At 44.0% G+C, this 13336-nt stretch overlaps 1 pseudogene across 1 annotated transcript in view; it reads right to left on the bottom strand.

The window, feature by feature from the left end:
- LOC306982490 overlaps positions 1-13336 on the bottom strand; it is a 220868-nt pseudogene that overhangs the window by 203512 nt on the left and 4020 nt on the right. The gene's annotated exons all lie outside the window — the stretch shown is intronic.

The raw sequence follows: 13336 nt of genomic DNA, 5'->3' as shown, positions 1-13336 counted from the left end.
ACTGGGTCTACACTAGTCTGGCCTAAGTCTTCGGTCAGAAAGACTGCAGCAGATCCAAAGGGTTGAGTTTGTCTTTAATGATGTCCACAATGAAGGTACAGCACAGATGGGTAGTAGCAGGGTGTATCTGAGCGATGGTAGGTAGCTGGGTGTGTCAAGACAGGTGAATGTGTGTGTGTGTGTGTGTGTGCGCGTGTGTGTGTGTGTGTGTATGTGTGTGTGTGGTTACCTATAAAAGAACAAAAATAAATGCAATTAGAATGTGTTACCAATTAAACAATGTGAAATAAACTTATTGCGATATAACATGGGCAATTAACATATCAAAATGTTATTTAACTGCATTTATATAAGCACACGAATATAATTGATGAAATTGGTCTGTTGTTGCGCTGTAAATCCGCAAGAGGGCGCCAAAGGGCTGCGCAATGCTGACATGGGATTTATGACTTCGGCCCTCGTGTGTAATGGCGGACAGAGTGAGGCGAAACAATTGAACTTAGCGAAAGTACAAATATATATGAAGTTGCCTCTATAAATGCTATTGCACACACAGAACGAGTAGCAACAATTGTAAATACAGTCAGCATACTTACAGATTCATAAACGCACACAATTCAATGAAACACACAAAAGTCTGAGGCCTGCCGTCTCACTCCTACCGCTCCCTCTGCGAACTGACCACCTGAGGCAGCAGTGACGTGAGGAGCTGTTTCTTAAAGGTACAGCGCGTTAGAGCTGGGAAATTTGCACAGGTGGGCCAGCATGGGACGACGCAGATGCCATCTCCGCCATCGCTCCACTCCCTGGCAGTGTAGGGCTTGCCTTTTGCCACTGTGCGTACTGTTGACAAGAAACTGTAGAAGCCCACCTTTTGTAAATAATGTAAATGTGTATATAGTTAGTTTGTGTTCATTTTCCAATCCGGCTTCACTGAAAGACCAAAAAAAGAAATGTTTTTAGTTATTTGTTTTTATTCTAGTTCAACTGTTCTTACACATTTATCCTATGCAGTATTTGTAGAAGGCCTTTTTAGAAGCCCACCTTTTGTAAATAATGTAAATGTGTATATAGTTAGTTTGTGTTCATTTTCCAATCCTGCTTCACTGGAACAGCAAAAAAAAACAAAATTTACTTATTTGTTTTTATTCTAGTTCGACTGTTCTTACACATTCATCCTATGCAGTATTTGTAGAAAAAAAACAACTGCTAGATATCCAAATGGAGTAGGCATGTAATGAGGATCAAAAGCACATGAGGGTAGCACTTTATATGTGTCAGTTACAAGCAAGACACCAGTTATGCTTCAAGGTGAACTATGTCAACCTAAAAACGCCTGGAATGTTCTTCATATTGAAGACTGTAAAAGCTAAACTAGAAGCCTAGTGAACATTCTATTTTGTGTGAATGCATAATATGGTTCTAGGATCTAATTTATTGCGTTACACCAGTGGTTCTCAACCTTTTGGAGCGACCCCCATTATAACAATTAAAGGGGTTCATGACCCCCCGTCCGGGTCACACTGTGAGAAATCGGAACATTAGCCTATGTTAGGGACCAAGCAGTGAGACAATGAGACAAAGGCTTCAAATCTAAAAAAAAACCCACTTTATTGGCCACAACAAACATAGGCCGATAAAAGAGGTCAACTTAATGTAACTTTACAAAAATAGAATGTGCAAAGGAAACTAAATAACACAAACAAACTGACCTCCTCAAATGAGACAAAAGGCAACTTATATACAGCTTGGACCAAACCAAAACATAATGAGCAGAAACACAGGGGAGAAACAAACAAAAGTAAAGGACAAACAAAGCCCCTTTAACCCCAGTCCCCCTCTGCAGTGGTCTGGTCCACATAAGGCCGCCTCCAGCTCTCCAGGCCCGCCCCTCGCCACTGCTCAGTTCTTAAAGGGACAGAGAACAACATTAGGTCCAATCTCATATCAACTGGTTACCTCTGTGTGGCTGGGCCATCACACACCCCCCCTCTTCAGGACTCTCGCTAACCCAGCGAGAGAGGTAATCTGCTGTAACATTATCCTTTCCAGGGATATGTTGAATGGAGAAGCGAAAAGGCTGCAGAGCCAGATACCACCTTGTGATTCTCCCATTTGTATCTTTCATCCTTTCGAGCCATTGCAAAGCTTTGTCGTCCGTCTCCAGTGTAAACTCACGGCCCAGAAGGTAATACTGGAAAGAATCAAGGGCCCACTTGATGGCTAGAGTTTCTTTTTCCACCGTTGAATATCGAACCTCGCGAGGGAACAACTTCCTACTAATGTAGGCCAGTGGGTGGCGGTCATGCTGGGGTCCCTGCAGGAGGACAGCTCCCAGTCCTCTATCCGAGGCATCAGTTTGCACAATAAAGTGTTCATCAAAATTTGGAGAATACAAAACTGGATTCTTACTCAGTGACTGTCGTATGTCCTGAAAGGCCGCCACTGCTTCCTCTGTCCACTGTATGTGGTTCGGACTCCGAGATCCTGTCAGGTCAGTTAGAGTTGCCGCCCGGGCTGAAAACTGGGGAATGAAGCGATGGTAGAAGCCGGCCATCCCCAGGAACGAGCGCAATTGCTTCTTTGACTGTGGCAGGGAACAGGATTCCAAAGCCTTTATCTTATTTACCTGCGGCCGCAGCACTCCACCTCCAATGACATGTCCCAGGTACTCAGTCTGGGAAGCCGCAAAAACACACTTGGCTGGATTTACAGTAAGGCCAGATGCTTGCAAGCGCTCCAGAACAGCTTGTAAGTGGTCCATGTGCTCCTCCCAACTTGAACTGTAAACAATGTCATCCAAATATGCTGCCGCAAAACTTGAGAAATCCCTGAGTACCTGATCCATAAGTCTCTGAAAGGTCGCTGGTGCACCTTGTAGTCACCGTGAACTGAAAAAGGCCCCATGGCGTCCGGAAAGCGGTCAATTTCCTGGACTGCTCTGTTAGGGGAACCTGCCAATATCCTTTAGAAAGATCTAAAGTTGTCAGATATTTGGCCTTCCCAAGCCGCTCAAGCAGGTCATCAATTCTTGGTGTGGGATAGGAATCAAAGAGTGATATAGAATTAAGGTACCTGAAGTCTATACAAAACCTTATGCTTCCATCCTTCTTTGGCACCAAGACCACAGGGTTACACCACTCGCTTTTTGAAACTTCAATGATCCCCAGGGACAGCATTAGGTCAACTTCCTTCCTTAAGGAGGTCAGTAGGCGCTCGGGAATCCTGTAACTGAGTCTTTTAACAGTAGCACCATCTTGGCACACAATATCATGCTCAACAATATCGGTTCTTCCTGGGTTTTGCTGAAAAACCTCCATTCCACAAAGTGTGCTCACCTCAACTCTTTGTTCTTGTGAGAGGTGTGTTAAATCACAGCCCTGACCAGAAACCGCAGGGGGCAGATATTGCTCCTCAACCTCCTCCTCTTCTTCCACTCCTCTAATTAGCATCACACTCCTTCCAGGTCTCTCCACCCACTCTTTAAGTAAATTTATATGCAGCACTTTATTGGAGTGGCGTTTTCCTGGAGCTTCAACCCGGTATGTCGTCGGACCAAGCTTCTTGATCACCTTAACCGGCCCCTGCCACTTAGCCAGCAGCTTATTGTCCTCACTCCGCAGAAGCACAAGAACTTGTTGTCCAGGGTTGAATGATCTCTCCCGAGCTGGCTGGACATACCAGGACTTTTGCTGCTGCTAGGCCTTCTTCATGTGTGATTGAGCCAGCTCACTCATCCTTTCCAGGCGCTCCCTCATCTGCACAACATATGAGACTACATTAACAGGTTCCCCCCTCCCCTTCTGTTCCTCCCAGATCTCTCTGAGCAATGAGAGTGGTCCACGCACCTCATGCCCATACAAGAGCTCAAATGGAGAGAAACCTGTGGAGGCCTGGGGTACTTCCCTATAGGCAAACAGGAGGTATGGCAGCCATTGGTCCCAGTCTGTACCCGTGTTGTCAACAAATTTCCGGAGCATCTGCTTCAAGGTCTGATTAAAGCGCTCTGTCAGCCCATCAGTCTGCGGATGGTATGGTGTAGTTCTCAGACGCCTGATGCCAAGAAGCTGATACACCTGTTTTAGCAGAGTGGACATAAAGTTAGTGCCTTGATCTGTCAATATTTCTCGTGGAAACCCAACTCGTGAAAAAAACTGTACCAGACAGAAAGCAACAGTTTTCGCCTTGATATTTTTCAATGGAAAGACCTCTGGGTACCTAGTAGCATAGTCATTCAACACTAGCATGTAGCGATTCCCAGATTTACTCCTTTCAACAGGCCCGACAATGTCCATTCCTATACGTTCAAATGGAGTTCCAATAATTGGCATGTTTTGGAGTGGAGCTCTGGAGGGCATTTTTGGTGATGTAACTTGGCACTGAGGGCAACTGCGGCAGAATTGGGCAACATCCTTGTGGAGTCCAGGCCAATAGAAATAGTGAAGAATACGTGCTGCTGTTTTGTGCTTACCAAGATGACCAGCCCAGGGCACTGAATGGCCCAAGGTGAGTATTGTATTCCTCACCGCTTGGGGGACCACCAGCTGCAATACTGACCCCTGCTGGCGATACAGTATGTCATTATCCAGTACATACTCGAACATCTCTCCGGTTGTCTCTCCAACTTCCTGGAAGAGAGGCACTAAAGATGGATCAGATTTTTGCATTTCAACAATATCTGTAGGCATTTCAAAATCAATTGACAACTCTGGTTCCGTATTTCTGATAGGCGTCACAATGGTATGTTGAAACTTTTTTCTTTTTTTTCTTCGTGATTTCCGAGCCTTTCCCGGTTTTGTCTCAAGCTCCTCGTTATAAAACGGCAAAGCACTAAGCAAATCAAAAGTCTCTTCCTGTTTTTGAGCTTGAGCACGAGTAAGAGCTGCACAACAAGTTTGGCTTTGATCCCTTTCCAGTAAATCAAATAACACTGGCAAATCCCGGCCTAAAACTACCGGGTATGGCAAACTGTCCACAATGCCCACATTTAACAAGTAAGTTTGGTCATCTATCTTTAGATACAGGTCAGCTGTAGGATAATGTTTCCTATCTCCGTGTATACAACAAATGGGTATAGTGTCTGCCACATTTATCAGGTTCAAAGGGACATGTTCTTTATGAATCAAAGTCTGGTCACTCCCTGAATCCAGTAAAGCTTTTAGAGCAGTCCCATTGACTTCAATGTTAGCCATTTTCACCGTTTGGAGATTATTTAGTGAAAGTTCAAAATGGGACCGGGGAGCAAAACACATTTGGGTCATTTTAGCTGTATTCTTGGGACACATGGGCTTTGTATGACCTTCAATCCCACAAAGGTAGCAGATAGGTTTTTTTCCTGAATATTTCGGTTGCCGCATTGATGGATTTTCAACATTTTGGGGCCTACTCACACCTTCTGCCCCTATGTGGCGCTGTGGAACCAGGTCATAGTCCCAGGTCCTCCTCTCCTCATAGCTCCATGCTTGTCCTTGCTCTCGTGCAGCTACAAAAACCTCAGCCAGTTCCGCTGCCTTCAGAGCAGTTTTGGGGTCACGTTCTTTAATCCAGACCTGAAGCTCAGGGGACAGCATTCTCAAGTATTGCTCCAAAATAATCATTTCACCAATATCTTGAATGGTTTTACCTTTTGGTTCAATCCACTTCCCATACAATTCTTTCAGCCGTGCATACAGTTCCTTTGGGCTCTCACCTGCCTGGATCTCAAGAGAGCGAAATCTCTGCCGATAGGTCTCTGAATTAATATTATATTTTGACAAAATTGCAGATTTTACTTGTTTGTAGTCAAGTGAATTTTCAAAGTCCATGTGCACATATGCCCCTCTTGCTTTGCCTGTTAGGAATGGAATTAAATGGAATACTCAATCAGGTTTAGACCATCGGCATGCGAGGGCAATACGTTCAAATGTGATCAAAAAATGTTCTATATCATCATTATCTGTTAGTTTTTCCATTCTAGGCTCATGATGAGTGTGGGACTGACCAGACAGAGTTTGTGAAGAAGCCATGTGCTCTGCTTTGGCCTGTTCATCAGAGAAGGCAGCTTGATAAGACTCAAATCCTGGATTTGCACTTGGTAGTGGCTCGGTGTTTTTACTCTTCATTTCTAACTGCAAGAGTTGAAACTTTTGTTCCAGAGCTGCAAATCGTTGCTGCTGTTTAACCTCTCGGACATTCTGCTGTCCCATGTGTGTCTGAAGAATGGCCATTAGGTCTGAAAGTGTTGGCTCCTCCCCTTCTTCATCACTGCCCTTTACCTCTCCAGAAGCTCCATTATCCTCTGTTTCTTCTTCAGAGTTTTTTTCTTCTACAACTCCATGTGATTCTCTCCGGGGTTTTCCTCTTCCTCTCCCAGGCATTTCCAAAAAAAAAGTGAAGGTATGGTCCAAAAAATGGCAAGAAAACAAAAGAAAAATACAAAACCTTTGTCCCCACTGGATGATCCCACCACTGCCACCAATTGTTAGGGACCAAGCAGTGAGACAATGAGACAAAGGCTTCAAATCTAAAAAAAAACACTTTATTGGCCACAACAAACATAGGCCGATAAAAGAGGTCAACTTAATGTAACTTTACAAAAATAGAATGTGCAAAGGAAACTAAATAACACAAACAAACTGACCTCCTCAAATGAGACAAAAGGCAACTTATATACAGCTTGGACCAAACCAAAACATAATGAGCAGAAACACAGGGGAGAAACAAACAAAAGTAAAGGACAAACAAAGCCCCCTTAACCCCAGTCCCCCTCTGCAGTGGTCTGGTCCACATAAGGCCGCCTCCAGCTCTCCAGGCCCGCCCCTCGCCACTGCTCAGTTCTTAAAGGGACAGAGAACAACATTAGGTCCAATCTCATATCAACTGGTTACCTCTGTGTGGCTGGGCCATCACAGCCTACATAATTCTTAAAGGTCCTATATCATGCAAAATCAACTTTTTAGAGCTTTTAGCCATGTTGTTATGCTATTTCCTTATCAAAAACACCCCCAGAGTGGTTTGTGGCTTCATTCACGCAGCTCTCAGTAATCCTCCTGAATCCTGCTCTCTGAGGCTCCGCCCTCTCCTGGTGAACGACTGACCTGCTCAGTTGTGTCGTCACAGCGGAACGGAAGTGCTCGACGTCTGTAATGTAATGTCTTAATTCTATGCTTACGGCCTGATTTTAATTTGTAAAACAGCTTTTTCATTATTTCTGTCGTAAGAGAGAAACAAAGAGTAAAAAAAATAAAATAAAAAATAAAAAAGGATGTGCCCGAGGTGCTTCCAGGTCAGCTGAGGCCAAAACAAACACACCCCTGAGCGTCTGAACAGATCAGTCATGTTTGCGCTGCAGCTGAAGATGGAGCTCGTTACCTACTCTTGACACATCTGTTCTTCATTCTTAACTAACGATAATGTCACGGAGAAAAAGAAGCGCGTTTGGCTACGAGGACGAGGAGTTTATTCAACCTTTTTCAAGAAGAGGCCACTCAGCTGTTTTTTTCTCCTGGATTCAGCGACTTTCACCAAAATATTGTTTTTCTGTGACTGTCACTGATGGATGTTTGGTGAACCTTCGCCGGAATCAAAGTGGATTAACTTTTATAACCGAGTCCCACAATGTAAACAGCGATGGAGCAGAGCGGTGAGTCAGTCCAAACGCGGGTTAGCTTGTGTGTTAGCATATTAGCATGTGTGTGTTAGCCATTTATGAAGCTGTGTTGCAGATGTCAACTCCGTATAACTGCATCGTGAAGTAACTTCACTTATTGCTGTTTATTTATATTACGGTAAAGTTGTATGTGCGGAGAGAGGGGGCGGAGTTAACTGAATCGAAGCGTTGTGTCTTCCGGGTTCGAAAAATACCTCCAGAAAACACTTATATTTATCACAAAAATGAGTGCTCCGTAATGGTAGAGGTACAATATATCATATAAATGCCTATACTTAACTTTGGAATGGCTAAAATAGCATGATATAGATCCTTTAAAGAACAAAGAAAAAAACAAATGCCTAAAATAAAATTCATCAAATTATGAACATATAATGGCACTCTGGTAAAATAGCACACACATGCCACAATACAATATTATGATATACACTAAAAAAAGTATGTATATTTTGTCTACATGATCTGGCGACCCCCCAAATTTGTCTCGCGACCCCCTTGGGGGTCCCGCCCCCCAGGTTGAGAACCACTGTGTTACACAGTTGTTCCTGATGCTTTATCTATTATTGCCTAATAAAAAAGGCTAAAATGAATTTCCGTTTTTTGAAATGTTCTTTTACAACAGCAATTACACATTAAGTAATAATGCTATGTTATTGAAACTTTAAATATATAAAGAAGTGGTATTTTTGTGAATAACTGCCAAACCACACATTGATATCTCTTTTATTGGCCCTACAAGACAAGTTACAAGGAAAATATTCCAGGCGAATTTTTTATATCAGTATTGCAGTCAGACCACAGAGAGTTAAGTGGGAGAACTTGCACAATTGGTGGCAGACTAAATACTTTTTTGCCCCACTGTATATGATACATATGATCGTTTACACGGTGGCACAGCGGTTAGTGCTCGTGCCTCACAGCTCGAAGGTCCCGGGTTCGATTCCCACCTGGACGGGGCCTTTCTGTGTGGAGTTTGCATGTTCTCCCCGTGTCTGCGTAGGTTCGTGGTAGGTTATAAAAAACATGTGCAATAGGTAAATCCTCCAGCCAGGTGTTTCTGACCACCAGCCTGGCAGTGTAAGGCTTGCCTTTTGCCACTGTGCGTAATGTTGACAAGAAACTGTCAACTTATTTACCATGAAGGCCTTCTCCCAGATGCAGCAGAGGTGTAGAGACTTTTTTTTTTAGAAGCCCACCTTTTGTAAATAATGTAAATGTGTATATAGTTAGTTTCTTGTTCATTTTCCAATCCTGCTTCACTGAAAGACCAAAAAAAACAAACGTTTACTTATTTGTTTTTATTCTAGTTCAACTGTTCTTACACATTTATCCTATGCAGTATTTGTAGAAGGCCTTTTTAGAAGCCCACCTTTTGTAAATAATGTAAATGTGTATATAGTTAGTTTGTGTTCATTTTCCAATCCTGCTTCACTGGAACAGCAAAAAAAAAGAAAATTTACTTATTTGTTTTTATTCTAGTTCGACTGTTCTTACACATTCATCCTATGCAGTATTTGTAGAAAAAAAACAACTGCTAGATATCCAAATGGAGTAGGCATGTAATGAGGATCAAAAGCACATGAGGGTAGCACTTTATATGTGTCAAGCAAGACACCAGTTATGCTTCAAGGTGAACTATGTCAACCTAAAAACGCCTGGAATGTTCTTCATATTGAAGACTGTAAAAGCTAAACTAGAAGCCTCGTGAACATTCTATTTGGTGTGAATGCATAATATGGTTCTAGGATCTAATTTATTGTGTTACACAGTTGGTCCTGATGCTTTGTCAAGTATTGTTTTCTTTGAAAAGCAAAATTACAAGGAAACAGTTACACCAGACCACCAGCCTGGCTCCACATCATGGAGGTGGGTCCCCGAGCGCCGGCCACTGCTGGCAGCTCACTGCTCCTACAGGTCGCCCCATGCGATACTGAGGATGGGTCAAATGCAGAGAACTAATTTCTCTACAGAGATTTCTCTACAGAGATTAATACAGTATCAGATTTAGATTTAGATACAAATGATGTTGGTTGTTAAAATTATGCAAATTATAATTATTGCAATAATAACCAATATTAAATACAAACACAATATTAAATACAAACGCCCCCCCTCCTCCCCTTCTCCCACTTCCTCTTTTCTTTGGTTTGTTTTGTTTTTCTGTAATGCGTATGTATTTTTCATCTGTTTAAAGTAATTAAAATATATAAATATATAAACCCCTTAGTGGGGTTTCCAGCAAGAGCCTCTTCTACCAGATCATCCGTCTGGGAGGGATTTCTCAACTCTTCTGTTTCCAAAGGGATAAGCCCTCTGCGTTTGAACTTACCAAAATGGGGTAATGTAGCACTTCTGTGAGCAGACTTTTAGTGTCATGACCCTCATCTAGTCCAGACTCAGAGGTCACTGACTGACTCACACCTTTGTGACATACGAGCTGCAACCAACACATGAATAGGCCAATAATGTCCAAAGACCAGCTTCATGTCTCTCACTAGTTTAAGCAGTTTACACTATTTTGCTGCAATTTTGTGTCTGCAATTGTTGATTTACTAAAACTAGGCGTTAACCACTGTCAATGTTTGTTTTAACGTTTAATTTTAGAATGATGTAATAAAATGCAAATGTATAACGAAAAAGTAACTATTACTATTTGCGGTTATGTGTTCCACGCTTGAAGTGGTTGTGTTTGGCCCTCGGAAACACACATTTTGGCCACTCCTGGTGTAGAGGAAGGGCTAGGGCTAAGAAAAGAAAATTGATATCGGGCTCAAGTCTGTTCTCCCAAGCACCCTGGACCCATACGAGTTTGCTTATCGATCCAATCGCTCAACTGAAGTTTCCATCTCTACTGCGCTTCATACAGCCCTCAATAACCTTGAAAAAAGAGACTCCTACATTAGAATGCTGTTTTTAGACTTTAGCCCAGCATTCAACAGGAAAATCCCACAGCAGCTATTACAAAAATTGCTCCACCTGGGGATCAACACATCACTGTGCAGCTGGCTGCTGAAGACCAACTCCTCCAGAACCGTGAACATGGCGTCGCCACAGGGTGTGTGCTGAGCCCTCTCCTGTTCACTCTGCGGAGCCATGTCTGCACACCTTCTCATTGAGTTTGCAGATGACACAACAGTAGTGGGTCTCATCAATCCATGGAGCTGAACTCCTGCTGCTACCCCTCACCCTAGCACCAAGGGTTTGAGAGAAATTTCAGTGTCAATTCATATCAATGAATTGAACTGTAGTTATTGACAAGAATTTACGGGGGACGACCAGGCTCCATCAAAGACACGACATCACATCATTGTCCGACAGAAATAACTTTGACTCAATGGAAAAAAAAACACACTTGCAAACATGTTTTACTCTCCATAAATATTTATTGTTTATGTGCAAATAAATAAAGACAATTAAATAAATAAGTAGCATCACCAAAGAATTCACCTCAATTAACGTCAGCACAGTGAACTACCTAAATTCACTGATTCACATTTTGATACAAAAAGGTTTTGTAGCTTAAGTTATTACTGCCTGTAGTAGAAAAAAAAGAGTGATTCAGTGGAAATAAATAACTGGGACAAATATTATATTGCTGTAAATATAGAATAAAAAACGCTGATGTACTTTCCAGCACCTTCAAGGCTGAAAATGAAAAAAAAATAAAAATAGAAATAGATTTTTTGTCTGGAGTTAAAACAAAATCATCAGGATCAGTCCCAGCAGAGAATGGAGCAAACCCATTCTCACAACAGACACCGCTGACGAGGCTGCAGCAGCGGTAGTAGCTGTTGGAGCTGCAGTAGTAGTAGTAGTTGTTGTTGGGGCTGCAGTAGTAGTAGTAGTTGGGGCTGCAGTAGTAGTTGTAGTAGTTGGGGCTGCAGTAGTAGTTGTAGTAGTTGGGGCTGCAGTAGTAGTTGTAGTAGTTGGGGCTGCAGTAGTAGTTGTAGTAGTTGGGGCTGCAGTAGTAGTTGTAGTAGTTGGGGCTGCAGTAGTGGTAGTAGCAGTTGGGGCTGCAGTAGTGGTAGTAGCAGTTGGGGCTGCAGTAGTAGTAGTAGTAGTAGTAGTAGTTGGGGCTGCAGTAGTGGTAGTTGTTGGGGCTGCAGTAGTAGTAGTTGGGGCTGCAGTGGTGGTAGTAGTAGTTGGGGCTGCAGTAGTAGTAGTTGGGGCTGCAGTAGTAGTAGTAGCTGGGGCTGCAGTAGTAGTAGTTGTTGGGGCTGCAGTAGTGGTAGTAGTAGTTGGGGATGCAGTAGTGGTAGTTGTTGGGGCTGCAGTAGTAGTAGTTGGGGCTGCAGTAGTGGTAGTTGGGGCTGCAGTAGTGGTAGTTGGGGCTGCAGTAGTTGTAGTAGCTGGGGCTGCAGTAGTGGTAGTTGGGGCTGCAGTAGTAGTAGTTGGGGCCGCAGTAGTAGTAGTAGCTGGGGCTGCAGTAGTGGTAGTTGGGGCTGCAGTAGTTGTAGTAGCTGGGGCTGCAGTAGTGGTAGTTGGGGCTGCAGTAGTAGTAGTTGGGGCTGCAGTAGTAGTAGTTGGGGCTGCAGTAGTTGTAGTTGTTGGGGCTGCAGTAGCAGTAGTAGTTGGGGCTGCAGTAGTGGTAGTAGTTGTTGTTGGGGCTGCAGTAGTGGTAGTAGTTGGGGCTGCAGTAGTTGTAGTTGTTGGGGCTGCAGTAGTTGTAGTTGTTGGGGCTGCAGTAGTAGTAGTTGTTGGGGCTGCAGAAGTAGTAGTTGTTGGGGCTGCAGTAGCAGTAGTAGTTGGGGCTGCAGTAGTAGTTGTAGTAGTTGGGGCTGCAGTAGTAGTAGTTGGGGCTGCAGTAGTTGTAGTTGTTGGGGCTGCAGTAGTTGTAGTTGTTGGGGCTGCAGTAGTAGTAGTTGGGGCTGCAGTAGTGGTAGTAGCAGTTGGGGCTGCAGTAGTGGTAGTAGCAGTTGGGGCTGCAGTAGTAGTAGTAGTAGTAGTAGTTGGGGCTGCAGTAGTGGTAGTTGTTGGGGCTGCAGTAGTAGTAGTTGGGGCTGCAGTAGTGGTAGTAGTAGTTGGGGCTGCAGTAGTAGTAGTTGGGGCTGCAGTAGTAGTAGTTGTTGGGGCTGCAGTAGTAGTAGTTGTTGGGGCTGCAGTAGTAGTAGTAGTTGGGGCTGCAGTAGTAGTAGTAGTTGGGGCTGCAGTAGTAGTAGTTGGGGCTGCAGTAGTAGTAGTAGCTGGGGCTGCAGTAGTAGTAGTTGTTGGGGCTGCAGTAGTGGTAGTAGTAATTGGGGCTGCAGTAGTTGTAGTTGGGGCTGCAGTAGTTGTAGTAGCTGGGGCTGCAGTAGTTGTAGTAGCTGGGGCTGCAGTAGTTGTTGTAGCTGGGGCTGCAGTAGTGGTAGCTGGGGCTGCAGTAGTGGTAGTTGGGGCTGCAGTAGTAGTAGTTGGGGCCGCAGTAGTAGTAGTAGCTGGGGCTGCAGTAGTGGTAGTTGGGGCTGCAGTAGTTGTAGTAGCTGGGGCTGCAGTAGTGGTAGTTGGGGCTGCAGTAGTAGTAGTTGGGGCTGCAGTAGTAGTAGTAGCTGGGGCTGCAGTAGTAGTAGTTGGGGCTGCAGTAGTAGTAGTTGGGGCCGCAGTAGTAGTAGTAGCTGGGGCTGCAGTAGTGGTAGTTGGGGCTGCAGTAGTAGTAGTAGCTGGGGCTGCAGTAGTGGTAGTAGTAGTTGGGGCTGCAGTAGTGGTAGTTGG

The sequence above is a fragment of the Gobius niger genome (assembly GCF_951799975.1).
Source record: "Gobius niger genome assembly, chromosome: 24".
In the NCBI taxonomy this organism is placed as follows: domain Eukaryota; kingdom Metazoa; phylum Chordata; class Actinopteri; order Gobiiformes; family Gobiidae; genus Gobius; species Gobius niger.
Note: the sequence above shows the minus strand (reverse complement) of the source record. Positions and strands in the feature narration are given on the sequence as shown.